Source organism: Geospiza fortis, unplaced genomic scaffold, assembly GCF_000277835.1.
Source record: "Geospiza fortis unplaced genomic scaffold, GeoFor_1.0 scaffold130, whole genome shotgun sequence".
Taxonomy (NCBI): domain Eukaryota; kingdom Metazoa; phylum Chordata; class Aves; order Passeriformes; family Thraupidae; genus Geospiza; species Geospiza fortis.
In genome coordinates, this window is record NW_005054300.1 from 3,682,408 (window position 1) to 3,701,484 (window position 19,077).

Consider the following 19,077-nt stretch of genomic DNA (forward strand, 5'->3'; position numbering starts at 1 on the left):
ACTTTTTTTCTTCAACTGTTCGAAACCCATGAGTTGATTACGTGCACAGCCTGTTCCATCTTGGGTGTCAGCTGTAAAGTAACCATATAGGTATTCATTAAATTCTCGTAATGACATCTGGTGCTGAAGCACAAGCACCTCTTAAAAGACCATCAAGACCAAATTTTTGGAAGATGCTGACCCACACTTTCATTAGATCCACCAAACATTGGGAGCAGTCTATAACTACACCAACATCAGTGCTCTTGTCATGTACCTAGTGCCTCAGTTGAATTAACAAACTGCTTAGACCATAAAAAAGCCATGTCTGTAAGGGAAGGGAGCAACCATGTGAGTAATGACAGTAGCACATTTCCACTAGTTCCATCTCCTAGCTTTCCACCATTTCAAGCAATACTGATTTCAAAAGCAAAGTCCATGCTGTCTGCTGCACTACTACAAGGGTAGAAGGTCAGTCCAACACTCCAGTTAGACCCCTCTGGCAGAGCAGGAACCTCTCAATCAGTATTGAGAGCTCACCTTTCTTTTTTTAACTCTCGAGTTATAGCAGTGCTGCAACATATTTTGCTTTGAGCAAAGTGAACTGAGTTTGAGTGCTTAATTCAAAGTAAACCAGTAAAATCACACAGACAAATCTGCTCCCACATACATCTCCTGGGACAACAGCCAGGGTTGACTTTCATGTCATCCCAGCAAGCACAACCCCTGAGGAATTCAGTTTAATTTATTCTAACACCTCTGCAGAAAATGCATTGCAGCAACCCAAACATGGAGCAAAGGCAGCTACAGTAAACCTCGTTATCTCCATTCTCAGTGCACAGCCCAATATCTATATATCTGGAGAAGAAAACTTCCTATTTCTGAAAGTAATCTCTGCAGCAAATCTGACTCCAGGCAGTACAGTTTAATGGTATTAATTCACAGATCTATATGCCCTCTGACATGCTCATTACAATTTGGAAATCCCTTCAGGAGTTCCTGCCCCTTCCACTCATCCTAATTTTTTTTTTCATTAACTAGTTATTTTCAAACCAGTTTCATGAACTAGGGGAGGTTTCAGAGACATGAACCTCCTCAAAGAGTTTCAGTACAAGTAGTTGAACAGAAAAGATACCCCCAAATTAATGTCTCTTCCTGGGAAATGTTTTTCTGTTAGACATCAGAAAATTCAGCTCTTTCTCTCCCTCCCAGTCTTACAGATGGGAGACAAAAAGAGTCAACAGCCATGCTAGAAAGCAGTCTTCACACATTTTGATGTTCCTGGTGCAACTTCTTGAAAGTTAAGACAACTTCTGAGATAGTGACCTCAAAGGTTCAACTTCAGCCTGAGGTTTGGTCACAGAGAGGAATGAGGACACACAAAAACACACTTGGGCTTCTCAGAGAAACCTACTTGGTTTGTGAGTCTAGAAGGCAAGTGGGCAGCTATCACTGCAGTTTTGCCTCCAAGGGCATTGCACACATGAATTTACAGTTTGGGGTTTTTGCTTGTTTTGCACTTGGGGTGAGGGTGTTTGGTTTGTTGTAGATGGTGTGGTGATGGTGGGTTGTTTTGTTTTAAAAGCTTCATCCTCCAGAGAAAGCAGCTTCTGGGGGATGCCAGGTTGGCAATTTATGCAGCAGGTAACAGAGGAAAGCTGCACATAATTTAGATAAAAAAGAAAGGTGCACAAAACTCAGTTTTAATTGAACATATTTAAAAACAGCAAGGCAACATCTTGCATCAAAAGCTCTCTGTGGCTTACAGCTGGTGCCAGCTCTAACATTGATCTCCCAAGGGTTTGGGGGGTTCACTTCTCCTTAGTGAATCTCTTTCTTATCCATAAGACAGAAAACAGGAACCAAAGCTGTTTGCTGACACAAATGGGGGCAGGGTCCCAGTTATTAGCCCAGTCGAGGACTTGAGAGATCAAATTTCTCCTCCTTGCTGTAACATTGGCTTCCTGTAAGCAAGTCACAAGGGCCAGGTTCACAGTACTCCCTCCAGCGTTGAAAAACAATCTTAGAGTTGTAGTGTGGCATCTAAAATCAAAACAATGATGAATGATAAGCTACTGAAGGGCTTAAATTAAATATTGTCCCTGTCTTTCCACTGACAGGTAGTTAGGAGTTTTCAAGCTAATCCCTCTGCTATATTGCAAGATACTGATGGACTTGAGTATATAGTGATTGAAACCAGGAGTACAGAGAGAAACAACTCTCTGAGAAACAAATTACTTAATGTTCCAGGAAATTTATTATAATATAAATAAATTTAATATAAAAATTTTTTATATTAAAAAGGGCAATTAGCACAATTATCCCTGTGTGGGATGATGACTGTGGGCAAAATTAGAGAAAACTGGGAAGTTATATTATTCACATTCCAGTAGAAGTTAGCACAGAATTTATAGTATGGAATGCAATTGGCATGTACAAAATGTACTCCACAATGATTCCCCACACAACACAGCCCGAAACCCTGTGTACAGCCTAAGAGGGGTGAGATGAAGGTGAGAGCAGCTGGAGACATGGCAGCCAGGCTCTGCTGTAACTCTTGCAAGGGTGGGAAGTCAGTGGTACCACGTAGCTGATAAATCACACAGCAGCTGTCAACCAAAGGAGACAGGAGGTGTCTTGCTGATCTGTGGCAAAACAGCTCTCTGCAGATGAGCTTGGTGCACCCACATTTCCACCCCAAAGCTACCTGCCTCCGAGGTACAACCACTCCTCACTCAGCACATGCTCTGTACTTCACTGACTACACTTTTCAGAGCAAAGCAAGAGACTTTTACACCAATCAGAAACAAAGTATGTATGACTGGAGTCACTCAGGTCTACCTAAAAGGAAAGAAATAGTATAATGGTGAATTTAAGGATGGAGACAAGTCAGGGAAGACTCCACTGCAACCTCTGGGATCAGTCAGTGGGCTGAAACTGTTCTCTGCCCATAGGGACTCCTGTTGGGTAAGAATTGCATTTGGTGCCCACTGAATGACTATTTGAGCAACTTTCTTGAGTGGTTTGAGCTTGGCTGTGTATTGCTTTAAATGCAGCTGCCAGCAGCAGATGACATGATCACCTGAAAGCAGAGATATCCAGGAGGGGAGTGGGGAGGGTTTCTTCCTAAATTATAATAAAGAACTCAGCTCTCTTACACTGTTGGTACATGCCCCTGATCAAGTCAGTCAGGCCACCCTTGGATATAGCAGATTGTTCAGTGGAGTCCCCATAACAGGACACCAACAGACTGGTCAGGCACAAGAGATAAATCACATTTTATTTGATATCTTTGCTGTGGACATTAACCACTAGCAAACCATAGACAAGCCATGAACAGCACAGGCTCAGTAAAAATATGAACACTGTTTGTTACAGTTGGCTACACACACCTCTGGAGAGGGTCCTATTGATCTGATGGAGACGAAGATAATATTTTAGTAAACATTTAGTTGAAAGAAATTACTAATGAGCTGTTTACAAATGGAAACTTTAAGCATTAATCAATTGAAATCTTTCTGTCCAATTTTAGAGCAGAGAGACCTCTGTAATGAGTGCTATCAGCTAGCAAAACACAAAATTAAAAATCTGAAAGAGTATTCTCTTTTTCATTAGAGTTGGGAGAAATTTATGGTATTCTACTTGCACATATCTTTATTGATTTAATACCTATTACACTGCCCAGGAATTTTATGTAAAATAGGTCAAACAAGAAATCCAGCAGATTATTTCTACAGACTTCTAGAAGTAGCACAGGGTGTACTGATTTGCAGATTGTGTCTATCCATTAATCAAAAATTAACAATAAAAAGCAGAACAAACTGGTCCTCCATGCACAGCTGTTCTCAGTCTATTTGGGGTATTTCTCCTAAACACAACAGAAATTGTTATGCATATCAGAAGGAGCTAACTCATGTGGGTGAAAGTATTTCAAGGTCCCCAGAAAATCAAACCAATCAAACCCACCAGTTCATGCATAAAATCACCCCTGTGGCTTCACTGTACACATGGTAAGTAGCAAAACAAGGCTGAGGAAGCCAAGTGTTTTAACTGAAGATGCTTTAGCCAGGTCTGGTTAACTTGACATCATGAGGGATTAAGGGCAAGCAAAATCTCAACCAAACCATCCACAACCAACAGATGCTGAAGCATTCAACTAACAAAGGAACTTTTAACCACTTGGAAGTGATGGGAAGAGTGCACCATAGCAGTGTCTAAGGACCCCTTCCACTGGACATTCCACCAGAACAAAGATCTTCATTTCTCTAGCATGAGCTGCCTTATCCTGTGGGTCACACACCAGCACAGCCCACTGCAAATCACAGGGAGATGTTTACTGCCTGAATTAAAACCCTTGCTGTGAAGGGGGCAGGCAGAATCTGGACCAGTACCCTTTATCATTTATTAACTTCACTCAGCCTCATGACCTATTTCTGTCATTCAAGACAGAACAGCCAGACAGTCTTTCCATCAATCAGTGCCAAACAAGTGGTAAAAATATTGCTTGTCTGTATCTAAACATCTTTTTTTTTATTATTATTATAGATCTATCGAGTTAGAGGAAATGCCAGACTACAAATACATAGCATATTCATCAAAATTCCCACCTTTATCTTGGTTTTTTTTCTTCCACTGCTGTTAAGAAAAAAGAAAATCCTTGTTGAAAAATTTATACTGGAAAAATTTAGCATTGGAGAAAAATAGCCATGTCAGCTCACAACAGAAAAAACTATTCAGAATGGGAGAATTTCTTGCATTGTACCCCCTCTTCACTCCAGAGCTGCCTGATTTAACAGCTTCTGAAAGCAGCAGGGAATTTGCTGCTCTAAATTGCTTTCCATGTGCTCCTGTGGATCACTCCTACACATGCTCAGCTGAGCAAAGGTGAAACCTGTCCCAAGGGAAGGTGGCTCCAGCCTTGAAATAGGGCAATTATGCTGCAGAGTGAATGAACAGTCGCCTTCAGCAGAAGATTGAGTGAAGCTTCCCAAGAGCACCAAGGTCATTGTGTTATATCAGATCTGCCCATTAAAGAGGGGTCAGTTTTGTTTTCAGAGCAGAACTTGCTCTGGTGAAGAGGTTCACAGGCTTCTGTATGAGACTACCATGTTTGGAGTATTCATCAGGCCAGAAATGCCCTCAGATGAGTGGGCTGTATCCTCCTGTCACACATCAGGAGTTACAGCTGTTTGGGTTATGCCCCTTGTAAGCTGCCCAAGGCCACCCTAATCCTGCACACAGACCTGGGTCCTGCTATGAGCACCCCAGCAGGAGCAGGGAGAGGATTTCAGCCCTTCCTCAAACTGATAGCTGCTGGAACTCAATTCCACAAGGGAACTCCCTTGAGCACAACAAGGGAAACCCAGCCAGGCAATTCTGCTACTGTCAGATGGGCAGCTGGGGCCCAGTCTCTCTCAGACACTGTACAGCCATCTACAGTCCTTGGTAATTTTTTCACTTACAAATATCTACATTTTCTTGGGTATTTTAAATCCTTTTCAGCACTGTCCTTCTGCAGCCATGAGAGGACTCCCTTTCCAAGATAGGGATGAAGAGTTTAATACATCTCAATAAATTTATTCCTCTCCTGAGCAAAGCTGTCAGAATTCAATGAGCTGTCAGCAACAGCTCTAACTGTATAATTTTATCTCTAGGGTCCTTCACAGCTCATATGACAATGGATGTCTGTCCCACGTTCTTCTGGGGACCACAGTATTCAGCACACTGAGAAAAAAAAGCAAGGGTACAGAAAAAAAATGGATGAGACAGTATTTTGAGTGTGAAGAGGAAAATGTTGGTTATATGCTGCCTAAACAAATAGCCTTGGAAATAAATTCATTTTCTACTTCCCAAAGTCCAAACAGGGCTATATTTGAGATCCTCTGTCTCACTGCTACCTTGTTCTGATTTGTAAGTGCTCATACCACTTTCCAGGGCAATGGTTTCCAGCCTTCTTCCTTTTGGGTAGGAGGAGGGAAGAATGAAACTTCCCTTTTAGTGAAAGATAAGGAAATCATGACTCAAACTAGATTGACTGTTTACTCATGCATGGGAGGTTCTTCCAGTGAGCATGTATTTCAAAAGAGAGGGACTTTTGGGGCAGACTAACTGAAAGAAAGGCCGGCCTACATGCACTGGATGAATGCAATTATATCAGGAAAGTTTATTTGCACCAGCTTTTTTTTTACCTAACCCAAACAATTCTTAAGGCCTCAGATACTGACTAGTCAGTGTTTCCTAAAATCAGGAACTAGCAATCCACATACAGACCAACCTGAAATAAGTAGGCGTCTTATGAGACTTACAGAACTCAAGTTGGCCTAGCTAAACCCCTGTAGTACATGTAATTTTGGTTTCATGAAATTTTAAAATGGAATTTCCTCTACCTCTTTCAGAGCAAATGTTTCAATCACTGATCTCCAGGTCTCTACCAAGAAATGAGACATTTAATTCCTGATGAGCATCAGCCCAGTTCATTTCAAAAAATTAAAGCAAAAGGGCAGGTAAAACAACATACAGTAAAAGGAGGCTACCCAGCAGGTCACTGATGATGGGATTTTCTAAGATGCTAATGAAGATATATTTAAATTCTACTGGAATTTGGCACTTTAACCTTGAGGCAAAATTTGCTTAGTGATTTACAAAGACTTTTAACTGCACACGGCCAGCCTTACTGAGTTATGCCAAGCTGACAAGTGTCAGCACAGCTTCCCAAAGCCAGCAGTATCCCAACCCTCACACATTGCCAAGGGCTCCTTTCAGGTTTGCTTTAGTCCGACAGAGACCCCTCCAGTTCTGAGCAGAAACATCCAGGTTCCATTCCTCCACCAACATGAGTTCCCATCTGAGCAATCTATACAGCAGGAAAATGTAGTAAAGAGGGAAATGAGTTACCAACATTTTTATAGCTTCCTTAAATGCTTTGCCCGTTCCAGTTAGAAGTCATATTAATTCTATAAAACCTCAAGCTCTGAACAGTGAAAATGAAACAGAGGAGCCCAGAGAGCTCCTCTGGAATCTGGCTGAAGAAGTGTCCGATTGCAGTCCAACATAGCAGGATAAAAGGGAGGAAGGCAGTGATGGTACAGGAGAGTCAGCGTGGCTGTGCCATCAGCCAGTCAGCGAGGCCAGACCTCAGCCTCTGTGCTCTGATCAAGCAGCGTCTCTGCCTCACATCTGGCAGAGTGGGAAGAACACAGCAGCACAAATGTTTGATTATCCTTCTTAAAACATTCAGTTCAAACTCCAACCTTGTTCCATACAGACACATTTCAGGGGCACATCCTCCCATTACCAGGAGCAAAGGAAACAGAGCTTTGAATGTGACCAAAAATAAATTGTCTGTCAGAGAGGGAGAGATCATTATATCTTTTCAAAAACACAAGACATTAGGGACTTTGTTTCACTCCATTTGATGTCTGGTATTTGATGTCAACACTTCAGAAACAAAACAACTAAAGTTGTTTGAATTTGGTTTCTTTCTTTATAGAATTCATTTCTTTGTCTTGCAGTCAGCAGCATTATGAGGGTCTCAACAATTACAGGTAATAAAGTATGTCTCTATTGCCATAAATACTTTGCAAAGACAGGAAAAGTGGAGTACTTTGTGCTTTGTAGAAGCTGTAAATATTGGGTGAAAAGAGACCCAGGGATCTCTGTACCAAAGACTATTTCCAACAGCTTGTGTGTTTCCTGTGCATTGTCCAATCTTTGAATGCCAAAAGTCCCACACCGTTTTGTTAAAAAGAAAAACATACCACGCACTACTAATTGAACAAATCAATACACAGAGAAGGCCATGAAGGGAATGAAATGTTTTTGACACATACAAGCAGTTGTTTTCAGTGTGCATAAGAGGAAAAACCCTGCTTGCCCTTTATGCCTTAATTAAGACAACCTCGGGAACACGGGGAGAAAGACCTTTCCTCTGCACCCTCCTCACCATTCTGCTCTTAGCTCCCTGCTGCTTGGCCATTAGTGACAGTCAGAAGTCTGTGAACACAAAACAAGTCACTGCAGTCTCTAAGAGGGGATCCAAACACCAGAGGGGCTCCCACCAAGCTCCAGAAGAGCCTCAGAAATCCATGAAAGGAAATGTGTGGTGGACTGTTGCCATAACAGGGGCTGGATATAAAGTATATTTGTAGGGTCCAATCACATGAGCTATCGAAAGACTTTGGTAATTTTTTCATTTACAAATATCTACATTTTCTTGGGTATTTTAAATCCTTTGTCTCCAGAAAGGCCTTCCAAGGACATCCTTACAAAACTTTTACAGCCAAGAGTCTAACAAAGACAGCAATTTCAGCAGAAATCTTTCTCCAGAAGCTTCTTCTGGGCTGATGAGCACCCATGAAATAGCCTAAGACAGCTTGCTTTGAAAGCACTCTAAGGAGCTCCATGGAAGCCTGGCTTTTGAAGACACTGAGATTTACCCTTTCCCAGAGATTTTCTCATAATGCGAATCTCTGCAGAGAGATTCACTGCAATGCAAAGATGAGCAACCTCCCCTTTCTGGCTACTGGAACTTTGGGATCTGTCTAGTAGCTCTTGGTGCACTGCTTCCCTGCCCTGTTTGTGTCTCCCTGGAGGTCAGGCCATGAAGGGCTATCCCTGTGAACTGCTGTGGTGGCAAACAGCAGAGAGATTCTGTGATGCACTGCGGGATCTGCACCTGGTTTCTCATCCCCCAGTAGAACCATTTGCAGAGATTGATAATCCCTATGCATGGCACTGGCTTAGATTAATACTTTGGAGGCCTCAGCCTACTTTCCTCATGAAATGTAACTCTTAAAGGCAATCTAGTGTGGGCTGACAAGAAGCCATTTCAGTCCTCCAAGGACTTTCATGCTTATCTTTTGTTTACTGCCATCTCTGAGATCCTCAAGCTTGGATGGAAAGGGAAGGTAGACATAAGACAAGCTACAGCAACCATAGACTGAGCTCAATTAAGGCATGCCTGTCTATCCCTATAGCTAGACAGATAGTATCTGATTTACTGCCAGTCAGAAAATGAGATTAAGAAACCTGAAGCCTGTGAAATGGTGTATGACCAAATCAAGATACATTATGGAAACCATTTGTGCCTCCAGCTGTGGCACAAAACTGGAGCAAGGTAAGAACAAGATGAAATCTTCCTCCCATGCTTCAGATGTGGGGTCTATAGGAGGATGTTTAGAGCTCAGCCCTGCCTTCACTACTGATTTAAGTTTTATTTGATCTTCAAACACCTGTAGAGCATTACCTGCAAAAGAAGAGACTCTGCACCCATCAAATTCTAGAGTCTGTTGTTGACCTATGTGCACACACAATACTCTCTAGGGCCGTGACTCTTGTCTATAAGCTGCTTGCACTTCCATTCAAAGTGCCTGGGGGTGCCAGACACTCTTGAATCAGTTCAGGAGGGACCTAATCCTCTTTACACTTTCCTACAAGTCAGACCCTGAAGTGTTTCCTTTTAAGGACAGCATCAATCATTACTCAGAGCACACCAGTAACACCAACATTTCCCCATCCTTTCTCTTTGTTCCTCAGGCAATCCTATTGCTTGCTAAAATTCAGCTAGATTATGATTCTCTAGTTGAAAACAACAAAGTTTTTTTTCCTGTCCTGAATGAAATTTGATCCTGAAGAGACCAGAATTGACAGAGCTTGTTTTGTGATAATTTCTTACCACTATTTGGAAGGAGCTCAGTAATCTACCAACAGCAGATTTTTCTCCAAGGAAGCAGTATACAATATTTATGGCTGTGGTCAAGATCCAAGCCCAAACCTCTAGTTTCTATCAAAAAATCTGAGACACCAAGAATGATTTCAATTCTCAACATGCTAGGAGACTACAGAAAGAAAGCTTAAGTGATTGGTCAAGAAAATCAGTGGAAACACCATTTACACTCGTTCTCACTCCTGCATGATACCAAAGAAGAAACAATCCTGTTGGCCTGATGGAGCTCATGGTATCCATCAAGCAGCTGGTAGTTCTGTCACTTAATTTATGCAACCATTTGTGTCATGATTTCAGAGCGAAATCATAAAATACCCCTTGTGCTTTTCATTTTCATGATTTCGGAGAATAGCACAGTCCCAACTTCACTTTTAACTCCCTGAATTTCCATGACTATGAGTATCAGAAAATCTCATATACTCCATGATCACAAGAGCCTTGGGCTGAGAATGCTGGCCTGGAAAACCTTAAGAGTAAATCAAACTGACTTTTTCAAACAAAGGTTTTTTAAGCATGAATTCTTCCCTCTGTCCACACATATTGTGCAAAGCTCTTCTCAGGAAATGAAACAATAATAGTTTTCCAGCATAGTCAAAACTACTAGGAGGACAGTACTAACTGAAAAGATGAAACTGCATTGAGAAGTATGATGAGTTAACTCAGCTACTCTAAATATGTAAGCATTTTCATCTCTGCCTCTGCAATTAAAAATTAGCACTTAGATTCACCATCTTCAGAGTGGTCTAAAATTAAACCCTAATAACTCATACAAATTAAAAACTAGGCATGAGTTCAACAGTTCAATGTACCACATATCGTGTCTTCTGTAGAGGTCAGCTCATTAACATCCCAACATAACATGGTCCAGCCTCTTGGCACACACCTTCCCATCACACAAGTGAGCAAAACATCATTGAGGAGAAGTTCCAAATATTTCAATGCTTTCACATCCCAGGATAGAGTATGAAATGAGATATAATCAAAGAATTGCAGAAGATCCAGTTAGCAAATGACCTTGTCTGATCTATTTCTATACCCTCAGGAATGACCACTTTGATCTAAACCAATCCCAATAGATCTTAATTTTTCTTAAGGGTGATATAAACAATGTCTTTCAAATTGTTTAAAAATGCATCTGCTTCCAAAGCTTTTGGAGTGAAAAGTTAGGTCAGTTCTTTAAAGAACTGCTCCTTCTGTAAGATTTCCAACTTTTTATACTCTTGGAGAAGGCTGACATCTTAAAACAAGTTTCCTTCAGCTTGACAGGCTCTGGCCAAACACTCTGCAATGATGATTTCTGCCTATTTCACACATCCCCTTCCACTGGTCATTCCAGCACAAATATATCGAGAGAGTTCTCCACACAGAAAGCTTTGGAATTTTCCAGAAGTGCAGTGGGACAAAGAAACTACCTAATCAAATCCAACCAGAAAATGTCTGCAGCTTCAATCTTAGCTGCTTCTAGCAACACTGGAGATTCTGGAGGTTATTTAATGGCTTCTAAACCAGCTATTCAGTAGGAGAAATGAATTGCACTGGAGACATAGTTCTTTGATTGAGAGCCAAAAGTCAAGATCATTAATCCTGATAATCAAAACAGCAGTGCACTAATTGAAAGAAGCAGGGTATAAGCCTTCTTCTCCCAAAAGATTTTAACCCTCTGAACCACAGCTCACATAAATTTCCTGATTCTGATTTGCTATTTCATTCCCTTGACTCCAAAAGTTAAAGCTGTGTGGTGGAGTCACTGCTGTGTTCAACACTATCAGTGTATTTTGGGGGAGGGGAAAGGAAAAATCATGCAAAACACAAAAGATCCTCAAAAAATTTTGTAAGAAAAAAATTGCATCTTTAGTGGGGACAATTTTATACAAACCAGAGAGAGGAAAATAAAACTCAGCATTTAAAAACAATTTCTGGAGCAAGCAAGCCTTCAATTTTCTCAAAATCTGCAAATTTTTCTGAATCTTAGCACTTCTCAGGTTGCATTTTAATGTTCAGTTTTTCATTGGCTATAGTTAGTACATCCATCTGCAAAATGCTGCAGGATTATTTGAGAGGAAAAGCTTATGCATATGAAATAATTTTTATGTATGTACTTATAAAAGAGTAGTTGTAAAGTCACTTCCAGCATGCCAATTCTATTTCTTCTTATATTAATCTAATGTTTAAAAAAATCTGCTGTTCTATGATCACGAATTAATTTCTATGTGCTCAAACTTTAGAAATACATATATACTTTGCTGAAAATGTTATATTTAGACATAATCATAAGCGTCAGAGTTCCAAAAAGCTGCTTTGGGAAGAAATGCTTCAACTGATTTGGGAGCTAGAAGCATTACTACCCACCCTTGTTATGTGCCATGGTGTATGGAATTATATATTTTCTCAAAAAGAATGCCACATATAAAGTCATCCATTAAAGGTAACAGAAAGAGGTTTCAGCAGAACTTCGATTCCCTTTTCCTTGATAACCACAGAGTGCCCTTTCCAAGCTGATTTCAGCAGCAGGAGACATCTAAAGGCTGAGTTACACACTGCAAGCAAACAAGTAATTCCATTCAACAACCCATTTCTTGGACACTGTGCGAGGAGTCTGCTTCAGATTGTTAGACCAGAGTTACATTCCTAAACATGGTGGGGTTTTCAGGCACTCAGAACAATCAATACACCTTTCAATACACCCTTTGATGTGAAAATTCCCAGTTTGGGGAGTTAGTTGAAAGAAATCCTATTCCAGCTCATAAGTCTGATTCTATTTGTTTCACTCCAATTTTTATCAAATCTAGAAATATTGATGTGTCTAAAGGGAAACTATTTTTAAAGATTTAGTAATTATTAAAATAGAAGAAGCTCATACAGGCATCTGATTGATGACATTTCTGAAGTACTGTAAATGTCCATGGAAGCTCATCATAAAATGGGTGAGATTATCTAGCGCAGTTTAGACTGCAAAGAAAGGAGATTAAATGAATTGACTTTTTTTGTTTGCTTGTTTTTTAACCCAGCAGTCAAGGACAGTCTACTGCAACTCAGCTGATGTGCTGTAGCTCAGCACAGTGACTGGAATAAGGGAATAAGAGTCCATTCCTTGCCATCATCACAAGGGTTGTAAGTCAGGATGATGGAGCAATCCTTGTATCATCAGCATTGGAAATCTAGCCTCAATCCTACAGAGCTGGGCCCAAAAATCCAGTCCTACAAACATCCCAAGGCTGATAATTTCCATGGGTGGGAAGCAGCAGCTTCTGTTCCACCTCCCTCAGAGTGTGTGCAAACACAACCCACATGAAATAACTGAGGACATGACCACCATTCATCTCCAAACTATTTAAATATCACTAGTGGTTCATAAGACAGCAAATCCTCAGTCCAGACATGCTGTGAAGTGCAGTGTCCCAATTCTGATAGTCCTCTGCCTTTAACCCAATAACCAACTTTTCATTAAAGTAAGCAATGTGCACAGTGCTCTTCCCTGCAAGAAGAAAGGGAAGGTGAACAGCACCCCTCTGCTCCTCTGCATTGTGCTGCTGGCTAATTATTCATTTGCTATTTATCAGCTAATTACACATGTGCCTTGGCATTTGAAGACTTAGGGGCATACTTTATTTAATGGCTAGTAATTACACATGCCTCCTCTCATCCCTGTGCTCCAATATGAAGGTTTTTCTGGTTTTGTCCTTGTGCTATTAGGTCTAGAGGTTAAATACCCCAGGACAGATGGCTATCCTGTTGCACACAGAAGCAGGTTTATACTTTATGTGTTGATACAGGCTTCCCCAATAATTATGTGTTAATGCAACAAATTATTTCCTTCAGAGCTCAGTGCTGATCTGTCTGTTCACGTGTAGGTGAAAAATTACTGAGGTGCAAAAGATAACATGAAGACCAATTCACTGCTAATTTTTCCCTGGGAACAGTCCAATACATAGGCCTTGCTCTCATCGACATCTACACAACCCACTGCTGCAGTTGCCTGCCTTGGTATGCAACAGCACTGGAATGCCCCTGTGAGACAGGGCCTGAGCCTCAAAATAGATCTATGTAGGAAAGACAAACAGATATAGGAGGATGCAAAGAATCCTTTGAAGCTTGGCACAGGTGGTTGAATAGCACAGCTGGAGGGAATGAGACTTCAGGTAGGATTGCTGCCAGAGATGGGAAATATTGACAGTAGTTACAGTTGTGGAGAACAGGTTTTGCATTTGTTGCCGTCAGTGTTTGTGAGGATTATGCTCAGGTAATTGCCTAGGAGACTGAACTGTGGGTCATTTCATCATGAGAATGATCAGAAAAATGAGGTAGATTAGCTAGTGGCAGGGAGGCAGCACACATGAATTAGGGTTCCTTACATTCCCAAATGGATATCGTTGTCCTGGAAGTTTTAAAGCCCTGCCACTCATTCCTCTAACATAAGGCCACTTTATGTCTGAAAAAGGGCATTCACAGGAGATTGGAGGCTAATTTATTCCAATAGTTGATAACCTGTACCTTGCATGAGTTTTGTTCTCTAGAAAAACTCTGTCCCAGCTATTTATTACTAAAGAACGTTTAAAGTTTCCAGGCTCCAGACATGATAGAAAGGTATTTACCTTGCCATGTCTATATATGCCTTCAAACAAGAGGGAACTTCAGAGATTGTGATATTCAAATCAAGCATTTGCATCTCTAATCCCTCTTCAGAGTTAGGTTTCTGAACACCTCTGATTTTGGCAATGGATTAACTCTAGAGCAGAGTAGAAACTTGAACCTACCACTCCTATCCCAGCTCAGCTGGTAGTCAAATCATTTGCCCATCTGTGATCTGCACTAGCTGAATCAATCAACTCACATGAAAGGCAAACGATCTCTTAAGCTTCTTATAATAGAATCATTTCTCTTTCTCACCTTAGGTAAACAACTTCTTGGAAACCATCCTAAGTCAGCAAGACTGAGGCAGCATCTGATATAATAAGTTAATACTTCCAGCCTAAGAATTCAGAGAAAAAAAAAATAAAGAAAAAGAAAAAAGTGGCTTTTACAAGTAATGGGATCAAGCTGATAGGTCCGGTGATGGTGGATTGTACTCATGGATATATCAAATACTGCAGAGGGTTGTAAGTCCAATAAAAACTATTGTTCTGCATCTGTACTGTTTCTTCATTTAACTATGCATCAGTTCTACTGAAAATGCTTGTGCCTATTCATAAGCACATTTACCTGTTCCTGCTATTAAATCAGTGGCATCCATGTCACCTGAGACAGCCAAGCTTGCAAATCTCCTTCTCTGGGAAAGGGAATGACTATTTTAACAGAAAGCCATGAGAGGCCAGACTGGAGATCCTGTGAGGGACAAACAAATGAGAATTAATATGGTCCATTGATTCCCAGAGTTAGCTGGCCAGGGAACTCTGCTCTGAAGAAACAAGCAGAAACACAGAATCATTTAGGTTGCAAAGATCTTTAAGATCAAATCCAGCTGTAAAACTAACACAGTCTAGACCATGACCAAACCATATCTTCCAAATATCTCAAAGCTGGTGAACCACTTTCCTGGCCAACATTTTCCAGTGCTCCATACCCTTTCTGTGAAGAAACTTTTCCTAATAACCAATCTAGACTTCACCTGTGCAATGCACAGGTCGCTTCTTCTCATCCTATCATTTATAGGTAGTATCAGAGCAGAAGCCTCAAATGACACAGGAAATACATTCTCTCATACAGCCTATTAAGGAGAGGGGCAGACAACATTTAAAGCAAAGCTATTTCCTTACTTGGCATCTAACATTGGAATTTTTCCCTACTTCAAAAGATGTTAAAAGAAATAAAAACACAGAAAAAAAGGGAAGTTATAAATGCATATATTTGGGGGAATAACAATAGAAAAAGAGAAGGGGTGCTTCACTTCATGGCAGCACTGCTTGCTTGCAGCTCAGAAGCAGAAGTGTCAGGTCCTGTTACAGACCTCTTGCCCAAGAAAAAGTGGGAAGAGAATTATCCAGAGAGAAGCAAGTGGATGAGTCTTTTCTGGGTAAATAGCAGAAGTATCACCTTCTCTGGAGGATATTGGTTACTGAAAAGAGTGCAGCATGAAACAGAGTCTAGGTTCTTTCTGATGGGGATGAGTCTTTGTTTTAAAAGCTGAGGTAAGTAGTGCGAGTTTAGATTTGATTCCAATGAGGAGAAACTGTTAAGAACTGAAAGGTGGAAAGCAATGCAGATGAAAGTGATCATAAGAGAGCAGAGGAAGGGAAAGACAAAAAGCACAATAGCAGCCTATCCTGGTACAGACCGAAGCTAGTGAACATAGCTTGAAACCAATATGGTTACATCAGGAGCACTTTAAAGACTGAACAATCAAAAAGCAACTGTACAGAAAGTGGGAACAAGGACAAGAATCTCAAAGTATAAAGGACTAGCATAAGCAAGCAGGGATAAATCAGAAAGGCTAAGGCACAAGTTGAATTACAACGAACAAGGACATAAAGGCAACAAAGGAGGCTCTATAAATACATTAAAAGAAGAGTGGAAAGAAAAGCATAAGCCCATCAGTTAATGGAGAAGAACAAATCTGATGATGCCAAGAGTGCTGTGTTATCTCTGCAACAGCCTGCAGAAAAACAGGTTACTTGTGACCCAACACTTAACACAATCATAATAAGAGAGGTGGACAGAATAGGAAACAAGCTGCAAACTGCTTAAACGAGTTAAGGCTTGCTAGCCCAGGGATATTAAAACATAGTAAATTCAGGTGTGAATTTACCCCTGAGCACCAACCACCAGTGCTGCACATCTGTATCCACAGAATAAGTGGGCAGATGTATTGTTCCAGAAGCTTGTTGGTGTCTGACCTTGGCAAGGAGGTGGGGATAATGAAGCACCCAGAATATTTCTGGAAATAAGAAAAAGTACATTTTCCTCAAAGGCAAATTTCAGCATTCTGAAGAGGATTTTTTTTTAACCAATTCCTTGAATCTGTTCATCTGAGAAGTGTGAAAAGTTACCAGTTGAGTGCAATTGGGTAATTCCAGCTTTGCTCTGCCATTTTCCATGGAGGCCAGCCTTCAAAGGATATAGAAAGAGTTCCTATAGTCAGAAACACAACTCCTTGGTGCTATCAAATGTGCTACCCAGCAGCTTCTGCTGCTAAGTCAAGGTACAGACAACCTCTTACACTCCATGTTGGAATCTCTCCTGGCTGGCCAGGATGTCTCCCTGCCTACCATCCTCCATATGGCACAGACCAGATGAAGTGTGTGCTCTCAGGACTCCAAGTTTTAACTGTCCTCTATTAATAACACAGATTCTTCTTTCTACAACACAAAGTGACTCCACAGCATTTTCTGGTAAGGGAAATTATAGCTTGGCATCTGTTCTTTTCACTGCCAGAACCAGATTGCTCATCTTATTATATCTTACAAAATTGCTCAAGACCTGCAAGGAGAAAATGGATTTTCAATATGGCCTTTTTTTTTGTTTTAATAGGCACGCTTAAGATCATGAAAAGCACTGTGCCACTTCCAAACACACCACAGAGCTTTTGCAAGGACAGACATCATAAGGGCATTAGGAAATAAAACTGAGGAGCTTCAAAACATAACATCCCAACACTGATACCAAGATCATCTGTTTGATTAAAAAGATCTGTGCAGTACTATCACATTTCAGCTCAGCTGGGAGCAAGTCTACCACTTAACCCTGGCTGGTGAGTGAGCACAGCAGAAAACATCTCAGGACAAAAAAAAGGACACTTTGTAGCTATTCCCCTCTCCTGCAATCTCTTCGTTTACAGGTGAACTGAACTCCCACAGCTGGAATTTCTAACTGAGACACAAAGGAACGTTTAAGAACATGACACAATGGCACAGGTTCAAAAGAGGAGGCACCCTGGCAGTTAGGATTTATATTCCTATTCACTATCACCCGTGTTAGGGAATAGAAGGACCACACAGCCAGGAAGAGCTGTGTATCTGCCTTCAGCTGTGCTCTCTGCCGGATAGAGGTTACATTAAATCAATAGGGAAGATAATTCTTGACTTTCATCCTGCTGCCACACCTTGCCAGCACGATAAAGTTGACAACAACCTGCTGGGTTACACATGGTTTTCCTAAGCCTCACATGAATCCACGACAGAAATAAAACTCCGAGAGATCAGGGTCTGTGGAAAACAGCATACCCTTGCAGGTAATGTGTCTTCTACAAACTCTTCACAGAACAAGTGAATGTCTCCATTCCAAGTCATTTGGATTTCTTTATAGGGCAGTCCAGCTGTTAAGTTTGCCAAATGTCATCCAGAGAACAGGGAATATTAATAAATAGCCATTATCCATATGGTGCTCACACCATTTCCTTGTATGCCATGTACCATTGCCCCTGCACCACAAACCTACACAGCCTGAAGGCTCAGCCCACAGCTGGCCATGTCCCAGGAGCAGTTCCAAGAGGCAGCACCCACACAAATTTCAGCATTATGAAGACTTTTTTTTATTCATTTCCTTGAATCTGTTCATCTGAGAAGTGTGAAAAGGGCCCACAGTTACCAGTTCTGTGCAATTGGGTAGTTCCAGCTTTGCTCTGCCATTTTCCATGGAGGCCAGCCTTCAAAAAGATATAGAAACAGTTCCTATAGTCAGAAGTCTCCTTTCAGCATGAAGTTTGTGCTCTTTATACCAATGATTTTGAGGTTAGTCTGAACTATAGACAGAGGATCAGTGGTTCCACTCCACTGCCATTCCTTATTGGTAATTTACAATTGGGTAATATGGAACAGTGCTAAGTAATATGAACACCAAAATAATGAAAGATAAAACATAAGGGGGTTATAGGAGCTGCAGCTTCAAGTGGCATCTGCCAAGGTTGTTTTGGCCAATTTAAAACCAGTAAATGCACTCTGCATTCCAAGGGAACAGACACCTGTAAGCAGTTTGAGAAAAGCAGCCATCGAAATTGAGATAAGAGAAAGGCTATGACTGAGCTGAGTTCAGGAACATAAAAACACTGGGACCAATTCCAACCAAGGCTCAGTCTGTGCAACCTCACACAAGGTTAGAGGGACTGATGATGCTCACAACTTACCAAACCTGAAGACTCTGAAAAGAAATCATGAAATCCAAAGATCATCCCTATCAAATGAGGAAGTGTTCATTGAATGCCCTGAGAACTCCACCATTTAAACCTTAAAAAAAGAAAAAATTACCACCACCTACAGTCATTAAAACTGTTTTAAAAAGTCAAATTTTGATTGCAGAAATGTAATCTGGAAACAGTCTATGAATCTGAATTATGGTGAGTCATGCATATTTTATTTCCCTCTTCAAATGTAAATGAATGCCTACTGTATTTAAAGTTTCATCTCTTGCCAGGTTGTTTTACCAGCAGATGTACAAAGGGAAAG